The sequence below is a fragment of the Silurus meridionalis genome, chromosome 22 (genome assembly GCF_014805685.1).
Source record: "Silurus meridionalis isolate SWU-2019-XX chromosome 22, ASM1480568v1, whole genome shotgun sequence".
Lineage (NCBI taxonomy): Eukaryota > Metazoa > Chordata > Actinopteri > Siluriformes > Siluridae > Silurus > Silurus meridionalis.
In genome coordinates this window covers 18942614-18950502 of record NC_060905.1, presented here as the reverse complement: position 1 = coordinate 18950502, position 7889 = coordinate 18942614, and the positions used below count along the sequence as shown (strand labels likewise).

Sequence of the window (7889 nt, the reverse complement as noted above, 5' to 3'; positions counted from 1 at the left end):
TGTGTCCCTGTATCCCTCATTTTTCCATTTTTGTCCTATTGTTTCCACCTGAGTGCCATTGACCCTCTGTGTATTTAAATTCCACTTTTGTTTCTGTTTCATTACTTGATTGTTGTAGAAGTTATGTGGTCCTTTTCCCACATTTGTTTTCCTGTTTCTCCAGTGTTTTCATTAGTTTCCTGTTGCAAGCCAATGGTTTAAAAAGTTTGTTTTTTACTTTGTTATTTTGTGTGAAGACTGTTTTAACTGTTTATTCCAACATCTCCAGAGAAAGACATTGTTCAAAATTTTTTCTCAGGTTAAAAATTTTATTATATTAATCTGTCATTCTTACACTATTCAAGAAAAAAGGTACAATGAATGCGTTTATCAACTGCGAATTACACAATCAAGCAAACATTTATGTAAAATACAGCCGTGTTGATGTAAGTGAATTTCTTCTAGAAAAGCCTTTTGTTTCTTCTATGGCCTTTAATGTTGATTAAAATCCATGTGAAACTTGTGTGTTTTTCAGCAATGACAGTTGTGAAGGTTTGATGGGGAAACAAAACACACACCAGACTTGGAAGACTTAAGTGAATGGGTTAGTATGTGTGAATATACAGTATAAGGTGAACAGAATGATTCTAGAAAACATACTGTATGCATTATAACGACATGGATGCGCACATCCAAATAACCCAGGAAGGCTTCTTTTACAAAACAACTTATTCCTCATTTCCAACCAGTTTGTCAATTAAAAATGTCACAAACATCCACCATACACTTCCAAAGACTGTTAACAGTTCATCTGTGTTGTTCAAACTTACAAATATTTTAATCAATATATCTAACTAGACATATTGCAGAAAATATAGATCTTGTCTGTATATCATTTTATACTGTCTCTCACAAAACATCACATAACATCAAATGAAAGCCAAGCCTGCTTTAAGATGGGACACTTACTTAATAACAGATATTGAATAGTTGTAGATAAATAGAATTAACAATGTAGAAAATGTTAGCTTTCTCATTCAACACAGATATGTATTATTAACCAGAACATGCAAGGAATTGGACTTGTCCAGACATAATCAACAGAGAAGTCAACTGAAAGTAATTGTCAGGGTTGGGGCTTGAACTAGGGTTGGCTGCATCAGTTATATCTGTGCAGAGACAAACTCATACTTGTTGAAAGCTCCATGTTTTAAAAAAGTAAAAAAATAAAAAAAATAAAAATCAAAGAACCAGTAATCCAAAAGTAATCCAAAATCTAAAGGTACAAAAAGAAAATCTACAACTTTGGTTGTATTTCCACTCTTTACCACCACAGGGTTATTCCCAGATTATCTTTTATGATAATTTATTCTGTGACATTGGAGTACACCGTTCTTGACCAAGAGTTTAAAAGGTCAGAACACTGAGCAGCAGTCATCATATGACATCTTGCAAAGCATCTAACAGCAGCTGGCAGATGACAGCAAGTATCACACCATACACCAGGGGTGTCAAACTCAAATTCACAGTGGGCCAAAATTAAAAACCTGGGACGAAGTCGCGGGCCAAACTCAATATTTATTAAAAAATTGACTGCAATTGTGCATGTTTTCCCTTCTCTCCCGATGTGTAATGTTGAACCTTTTCATATTTCAAACTTCAGTTTTGCACAAACATTGAATCTGGAACAACCAAAGATTATATGAGAAATTAAATTTGAAATAAAACACACATCAGTGGTATTTGTTTCTTATTATGTCTCTCTCTCTATCTATAGCCTTTCAAATTACTTTTTAATGTAAATCTTTTTTTACAGGGCAACAACAACACACCCAAAAATAATAATAATTTCCTTTAATTAAAAAAAAAAAAAAAAATCTTTCAACTATTAACAGTTCATGCCTTGGAGTAGAAAAAGTGCATAAAGACACCATTTATTCAAGCTCAGTTTGCTACACTCTGATTTACTCTGATGCACATCAATGTCTGGGTTTAGGCTCTGAGCTGAGGAAATAGTCAGGATGGAGTGAAGGTGTTTTTCAATAAGACTCCTGAGTGGTGTTTTGTTCATCTTCATCAAAGAGAACAGTTTCTCACAAAGATATGTGCTGCCGATCATAGAGAGCGTTTGAGCAGCTTGGGCATGGAGTTGGGCGGTGTGTCGGGGAGGAAACATGGAAACTTTGCAGCACACACAGAGTCGTACTTTGACTTGATTGTGTCTCTACACTGGAGTTCAATCAGCTCCATGTGGAGGTTGGTTGGTGCGCTTTCCACGTCAACCACAAACGGATTACTGAGCAGTTCAAATCTGTATTTCTGGGCTTCAAAGTCGGTAAATCGCCTGGTAAATTTAGTGCTGAGTATGCGGAGTTTTTCAGCGGTCTCGACTGACGCGCCGCCGCACTAACAAAGCATTCTGGGATTTGTAGTATTGGCGGTGTATGCGCTATACACTGGCGGGCAGCTCTAATACACATGTAGCCAGGCAAGCACCTACCAGTAGCGGTGTGGTTGGCTAATTATTCCAGGACTTTTTAAGCAGGCACTGGGCAAGAGGCCTCGAAATGTGGGCCTTGTTTTAAAAGCACATTGGATATAGTGCTGCCTTGTTTGGTTGTGTTTGAATTCGCCCCAGAGGAGGTAGGCCAAGTTTGTTTATTTAGAGGGATTTATTTTGATTGTATGGGAAAACTGTTTTTGTTTATTTAGATGTAGATCAGCTGAGCAACGCTGACTGTGTATGTTGACAGCTGCTGGTGTAGGTAAATATATGGGCTTTGTCTTTTTTTTGTTTTAAATAAGATGGCATGAAAGGTTTTATTTGTATCTCTCTTTGGGAATGTGTTTTGATTCAGATCTGGATAAATGCTTGAACATCAACTGATTGTTATATCTGCTATCTGCCAATGAAGGTAAATTATTTAATATTTTAATTAAATAAAAGTGAGTGTGCAGTTGGTAACCATGGTTTTAAATGTTTAGTGTTTTTTGTAATGTTTTAGATGTGGAGGAAGGCTGAAATCCTGATTGGTTGCCATTTTTGGTAGCCGATGAAGGTAAAGTTAAGTTAATAAAATGAAATAAGGCAGTTGGTAATTGTGTTTAAGAAAATGTTTAGTGTCTGAATAAAGCATATGATGTATTGTTAATTTTAGTTTGTCTGTTTTAGGTTTGTCAATTGCTTTTGGTCCCCTGGTTGGCCGGTTTCAGGAGTGTGCCGCATGGTGGCAGCACATGTATCGTGTGAATTGTTTGTGTACGAGCCCGGTTGGCCGGGGCTTTGGTTTTTTTGTATTTTTTCTTTTTATTTCTATCGATGACACCTTCCCAGCCTTATGTCGCCAGCTTAATTCATGGTGCTTGTTTTCTGTGTGTGTGTGTGTGTGTGTGTGTGTGTGTGTGTGTGTGTGTGTGTGTGTGTGCATGCATCGCTCTGTGTATGGGATTTAAGTTTGCTGTGGTTTTTTTTGTAGTTATGAGTGAAGGGTTATGTTTTGAGTTGTGTATTTTTATTTTAATTGTGGTTATTTCTTTTTAGTATTTAATGCAAGAGGGATGTCCCCCTATGCCTTAAAGGTTTGCCACACGCAACAAAATCAGCTATTATAGCGAGAGATTTGAGAGCTCTTTGACAGCTGGGACCAATTTTGGTTGAGTTACTTGTATAAATTATTTCATTATTTATACACAATTTATACCCTGCCTTACACAATCAAATCCTAAACCCAGTAAAGTGTTGTGAATCCTGTACCGTGTTTTAACTGACACACTGGGGCGAGTACAATCTCCAGATCAGCACACACCGGATAATCTTCCTTATATTTAATCCTTTGAGTCGGATATTAAACTTCCTTACATTTTGGTCGTTCGAGCCAGATAGCAACTTTCCTGAAGTTACAAACCAACAGTTTACACAATAACACTTTATTAAACTACACCATTTACACATGATGAGGATTTTTGATGTTTCATGAAGATTTGCACAAAAATGTATGTTTTGATGTTGGACAGTGGTGAAAAGGTCTAAGAGAATAATTCATCAGGGTGGCACTGCATAACCTCAGGTATTAGGCTTGCGGTTGTCCTAACAAGATCACAGCCCAGCCAACATTGTCATGTGGGCCTCATGTGGGTTTTTGATGGGCTGTCCCTTGGGCCCTGCATGGGCAACCCAAATGGGGCCCAGAGAAATTTGTCCATCGGCTCCACATGGGCCCCATGTGTGTTAGCCCAGAAGGGTAACTGATGGGTCCATGGTGGGCTCTAAGTGGGGCCTGTATAGATGTTCTTTATATGGGCCCAATTGGGTCCCAAATAGGTGTTAAAAATGGGACCAAAGTGGGCTACATGTGGGCCACTGTCCAAAAAATCCACTGTCAAACCATTTCAAACCTCAGTTACAATGTAAAACTGTGCCTGAACAAACAAATAACTAATATTAGTTGATTTTATGTGCTGCTCTATGTTTAAAATTACATGGTTGAGTATTTGAACTGTGAAAAAGAAATTACTTCAACTCAGAATGTGTAAATCACATTTAATTTAAATTAATTCAAGTAAAAAAACAGGAATAACAGAATTACTAAAGTAAAATAGTTCACTGGTGGGTCTTATGCAGATTTCTCTGCTGCACACCTACAAAACAGTAAAGAAAGAGAAGACAGAAAAGGCAATTTAGTACATTTTAAAATACTACCATTCACAGCAGCATCTAAAAAAACATGCATCAATATAATTAAGACATATCCTAGCATCTCATCAGTGAATTGTTCCCACCTCTGCCCCACACAGTAATAACTTATGTCGGGGGACCAGTCATGAAATCCAAAACTTATGAATGTAACAATTAAAATATCAACCTTGCGTCTGAACTTGACTCCTAAACGAATATTTGGTCATTGCCAAAAGCCAGTGATTGAACAATGATTCTGATCAGCTGAAAGATGTAAGTTACACCTCGGATCACGGTGGACCAGAAAGTTCAACGCACTGCAACTGAAGAAAACATAGCAGATAGAAAAAACACCAACAAATTAAAAAAACATCATCAGTTAAACAACACGTCCTGCAAATCCTCACAACACAACTAAATACAGAAACGTCCTGCAAATCCTCACAACACAACCAATTAATTTGCACTGCAAATAGCACAGACTACAAAATAAATGTTTCATGGGGACCCCAACAAGTGACGACTCCGGGACTGCTTGTTCAGTGTCTATTCATCAGTGGTGTTGATGATCTGAAAGGTGAGATTTTTGTTTATTTTAACATCATGATCATGATTCCTTGGCTTTGTCAGTTAACATAATGTTTTACAGTTAATTGTGTATTTCATCAGCTTATTAAGGATAATAATATCCAAAAGGCCTAGGAATCATACAAACAATGATAAAATAAACAAACAACTCACCTTTCAGGTCACACACATCAACACCAGTGGCGAATAGACATTGAACAATGAGCAGTCCCAGACGGGTTTGTCACTTGTTGTGGTCCCCTGGAAACATTTATTTTGTGATCTGTGCTATTTGGTTGTGTTGTGAGGATTTGCAGCGTGTTTCTGTGTTTGGTTGCATTGTGAGGGTTTGCAGCACATGTGTAGTCAAACTGATAATGTTTATTTTATTTGCTGGTGTTTTTTTCTATTTGCACGTGTTTTCTTAAGTTGCAGCACGTTGAGCTCTCTCAGCCACCGTATAGAATGCCTTGAGGATAAGTATTTATAGTATTTATATAATATAAGATATTTTTTTATTTCAGGGTGGAGTATTCCTTTAATTAAAACAGAGGCAAAAACAGTGATTGGGATAAAATATTAATTGTGCAGCTCTAGCTATAGGTTATATGACTTACACTTCCGGCTGTACTGCCCTCCAATTATGGTCCGCTGAGCTCTCAAAGCATGGTTGCCTTCTCTGTCTCTTGCATTTGTGAACCATTTACCAAGCGCTTTCTCCAGCTCTTTCTTACTGACCGTTTTCAGCAAAGGGTCTGCTTCAGGCTGCCTGTAAAGCAAAACAATTTATATAAAGTAAAGCATGCTACTGTAATAACCAGGGCACAATCCATTATTTGTATACATGCAAGTTACATAAGCATAAGACTATCAGTCAAAAAAAAGAAAAAAAAGACAAAAATTTAAATCATAAGCACCGTCTAATCCACCATTTGCCCAAACTGTCAACTGATCTGAGTAAATGATAAAATTACACAATACCATGCAAAAAGTTAAATGCATCAATATGGTGAATTTCAGGCTTTGTTGTGATTAATGTTTATAATAAGTGGGGGCTTGAACACAGATCGATTATAAAATTCATACTGGTTCACTTTGGACCGTAAATTTGAACAGACCACTGTAACATTAGTTTAACTTACTTATAACGATGTTTTGTCTTTAAAAAGCCTTAGTGGAGCTAAACACAACAAGTGTTCGACAACTGCACAGACTGAAGCGTGATTGACATAAAAATACCGTGAAAGTAATTCGGAAGAATTCGGAGTTGTCTGCTCTCGAATTTGTTTGTCTGCATTACACAGCTTCAAGTCAAACACATCTGCGCATGCGTGAAGCCTCGGAGCCGAGAGCTTGGGGGGGGATTACGTCTGACTGACTTTATGAACGGCGCAAAATTACATTATCTTTAACGTAATCATAACATATCAAATTTTTTTGAATGTTTAAAAATAATATAAATATGAATGTTTTTTATCACCTCTACCTATTTCACCTAAATCACATTAAAATAATGTTAAGTATTGTCACCGTTTCCTCAGAGCTTTTCTCTGTGTATTGTATATACACACGTTATAAAGGTAGTGAAAGAGAAAGAGACTCCACAGTGCTTTTACTGTTTCACCCTCCTGTTATCATGAGGAGACTATATGGAGAAAACACGGGTGAAAATGGTCTGAAAAGTCGTTATTTCCACATTTTAGTAGACAACTGAAATGTGAAACTTGACAAAGAAAAGTCATATCAACAAATCATCGCATCAACTTCTTTTCTTTGGAAAATAGCGTTGTTGTTTTTTTTGTTAGTATTGGCACCTCCCAACATAATTAATAAAAAAATATATTTATTTCCAGTCAGTGATTTGTGGAGACATGTTCTACTGAAATACTTACGAATAAGAAGAGAAGGGTGCGGTTTTGCATGGTCTGTGGGATAATTATCCTCCATCCCTCAACATTGCAAAGGAGCTGGTAAGACCAGATGTAAGACTGCATTCTCTTGTGAAAGGGAAAAATAACTCTCACCTACACAGAGATAAGAGGACACACCAGCACCTGATTTACAAGCAGGGTCGGCCCTGGCTCTGCTGGTGCCCTATACCAGTTTGTCTTTTTTCACAATTTTTTTTTTAGAAAGGATTGTTAAAGTGCACATAAATGGCTAAACTAATATGTATGGTAACTGTGTGTCCGCTATGCAGAATTAATGCGTTATGGTGATGTTTTATAATCACGTCATGATGCAGAAAGTTTGAGTCTGACATATTTATCAAATCTTATAATCGTCCATTAATGTCAATTCGATCAGCACTAAAATCGTGTTAAGGCGCAGGGTGGTCACAAGAGGGCGCACTTTCAACAGCAAAAAAAGACTCCTTCTCACAGACTGACTTTGCATTTTTCAATAATAGAAAACAAGCCATTGACATTAACCCAATGAAATTAAAAACACATTTTAACTGATTATAAACAAAGCTGTGGATATTTTCTGTATCAGCTGTTCAAAAAGTATGACCTCTCAAATTTTAAAAGAGACCAACACCCAATTTACCTTTAACCCCCTCCCAAAAAAAACCCAACAACAAATAAATAAATAAATAACGTCCTGCATTGTACCACTTGTAACAGTAGCTCATGTCCAAGCAGGAAAGACATTCTTTCACTGGTGT

The 7889-nt window shown here is 37.0% G+C and overlaps 2 long non-coding RNA genes across 3 annotated transcripts; one reads left to right on the top strand and one right to left on the bottom strand.

Annotated features, from left to right (window-relative positions):
* Window positions 1–2322: 2322 nt before the first annotated feature.
* Window positions 2323–3933, top strand: LOC124376315. 2 transcript variants are annotated; one of them, XR_006923825.1, is made up of 5 exons: window positions 2323–2622; window positions 2692–2744; window positions 2838–2894; window positions 2985–3038; window positions 3152–3933. It is a non-coding gene; the product is annotated as an uncharacterized LOC124376315 (long non-coding RNA). The 2 variants fall into 2 exon arrangements; XR_006923826.1 differs by having other exon boundaries at window positions 2604–2744.
* A 572-nt stretch (window positions 3934–4505) lies between these two features.
* On the bottom strand, window positions 4506–7816 carry LOC124376316. The gene is made up of 2 exons (XR_006923827.1): window positions 5839–7816; window positions 4506–4617 (listed from the first exon to the last, which is right to left on the bottom strand). It is a non-coding gene; the product is annotated as an uncharacterized LOC124376316 (long non-coding RNA).
* Window positions 7817–7889: the final 73 nt, after the last annotated feature.